The following is a 2,604-nucleotide window of genomic DNA, read 5'->3' on the forward strand; positions in this document are numbered from 1 at the left end:
CAAAGGTGTCAAAATTGTTTATATATAACAATACTATGTGAAAGGCAAAATTATTTATTCTCCTATTGTATTAGGATTTAAAATTGTATTATAGGATTTAGGATTTAAATTGTATTATATTGATCCAATAGATATATTTATCACCTTTTTAACAGCCAGTATCAGGCCACAGTGTCATCTAGGGCCACACTAGTGCCCCTAGATGACACTGATGAGTATAGGAATTTCTCGTCAGTGCCATCTAGGGGTATTAGTGCCATGGTGCCATGTGAGCGACATCTGCCTGGCTGTATGCCAGATGGAACTTTAGGGCCTAGTTCACACCAGCCTCAGTGCGTTCCAGCCCGATTGTGACTGGAACGCACTGGATCGCATTCCAACCAACTCACTTTGTTTTGGGGCGGGGGGGTGGTGGTGCATTGAACTCAATGGAACTGCAGCCACGCCCTCCGGCCGCACAGGAACGTGTGGCACATCGGTGCCTGCGTTCCGGTCCGGTGCAGTCAGAAAAAATAGTGCACTGCATATGTTTTCTAATGGTAACCACATATAAGGCAACAGTCACCCAAGCCGGAATAAAATATTTTCCCCTGAACAGCCAGCACTCTCTCCCTGTAGACTAAATACAAATGCTTGGCCAGGCCAAATTTTTGTGGGTAGGGACAGGCCACCATACAAAGGTTTCTGAAAATGGTTGGATCATGTCTGCATATTTGGCTACCCCAAGTGTCTAAAAGTGTCCACAAGCTTCACGTGTTAAGAGATGTGACCACAGCAAAGAAAAAGTATGTTTAATTTTATTCAGAATTCTTGGGTAAAAACAATTTATTGACTGCATGTCTGTTTAGTGCAGAGAAGTAGAGAAACTTACTATTCTTTTATCAACACTATCTTAAAGCGACACTAAAATTAGGAGATAAAAGTTAAAATGAATTCAAGTACCTTAACTATTAACAAAAATGTCGTTTATTTGCGTTTCACTCGGCTGTAGATCCTCAAATCATCTCTGAATTGGTGCTGACACTGTCCTTCCTTCTGGAGAGTGACTACTTTTGTTCCCATGGTCCCTGTGTGGTGTAAAGTAGCTACCGCTCCAAGCTCACTCACGTGATGGACTACAATCTCACGTTTAGTTTACTCATTTGTATTGAAGTTATAGTCTATCACAGGAGTGAGCTTGGAGTGGTGGATACTTTACAACACACACAGGGACCATGGGGAACAAAAGTAGCCACCTTCCAGAAGGGAGGACAGTGTCAGCACCAATTCATAGATGATTTGAGGATCTGCAGCCGAGTGATACACAAATAAGATACATTTATGTTAATAGTTAAGGTACTTGAATATGCTTTTAAGATTTATCTCCTGAGTTTAGTGTCACTTTTAACATTGAACTAACATACCTTTACTTGGATTGTAAATATTAGTTTGTGCAGTAAGGTTTCTAAAAGTGCAGAGGTCCTTGAAGGGCAATTGGCGTTTGGCAAGTTATTACCCCTTACATATGCAGGAGTAAACTGCTGCTGGTAAAGAAACTTGGAAAAGTGTGGACATCTTTTTGTACACCGGTAAGTTCTGTACCTATTCATGCTTACCACCTGATTTACTAAAGTGTAAGGTGCAGTGAAATAAACCAATCATTGAAAAAAAAATGGGGGAACTTGGTCTTTTCCTGCAAATCGTTGGATGTGAACACAGGTTCCCTTCATATTACTCTACACATTAAAGGAAACCTCTTCTGAAAGTAATATGGCTGCCACTGCAATGTCGTTGACCTACAACGAGCATTGAACCTGTGAAGTCAGAGCTCCAGACTACTTTTAAATCCAAAGGATCAGAATGGCACTCAGGCAACATTTGAAAGAATTGGGCAAAATTAGTTCACCTGTTCACAGATGCCCTTTAAGACAACAGGTCTGAAACCTGTTAATGCTCTGAAGTCATTGATGTGTAGATGCACAAATCAAAATAAGCAGTGTTAGTATATGCCACTTACCTTAACAATAATACTATTAATGATCTTAACAATTTTTTTAATATAGTAATTGCATCTGACATTTACAGTAATAGGAGAGGTAAGAGATGAGAGCATTAAAGTAATGTTAAACCCTCAAACATTTTTTTCAATAATGAACAGAGATAAAATAATTTACATTTTCCAGCAATGTATTTCTTTACATTTTTGCCCAAGCGCTTACAGTCATCATGTTTCTGTAAAGCTAGCTCCAACTCTTTCAGCTCTGCTTCCCTGAACTTCCAGTCCAGTACAAGACCACAAGGGACAGCACAGTCTCCAGGAACTGTCCATGTATTAGCATGGAAAAGAGGTATGTTTGGAGGGGAGAGGTTTGCCTTGTTGTGCCTATGTGTTTGTGAAAACACACAGCTTACTAGCACACATAAGGGTGACTCCATAGGACCCTTGCAAGGGAAAGGAGCCACCCTAAAACACGATATCGGGGTCAGTGCTCAGGGGACCAGCTGATTCTGTAAGAAGCTAAAACTTTTAAACATCAAGAAGCAGAAGCAGCATTCATTGTAATTGAGTTAATTATCATTTGAAAAAGCATGTTACCATTTGATGAAGGCACTTGGTAAATCACA

This window comes from Nanorana parkeri, unplaced genomic scaffold, assembly GCF_000935625.1.
Source record: "Nanorana parkeri isolate BGI_ZX_2015 unplaced genomic scaffold, ASM93562v1 scaffold757, whole genome shotgun sequence".
In the NCBI taxonomy this organism is placed as follows: Eukaryota; Metazoa; Chordata; class Amphibia; order Anura; family Dicroglossidae; genus Nanorana; species Nanorana parkeri.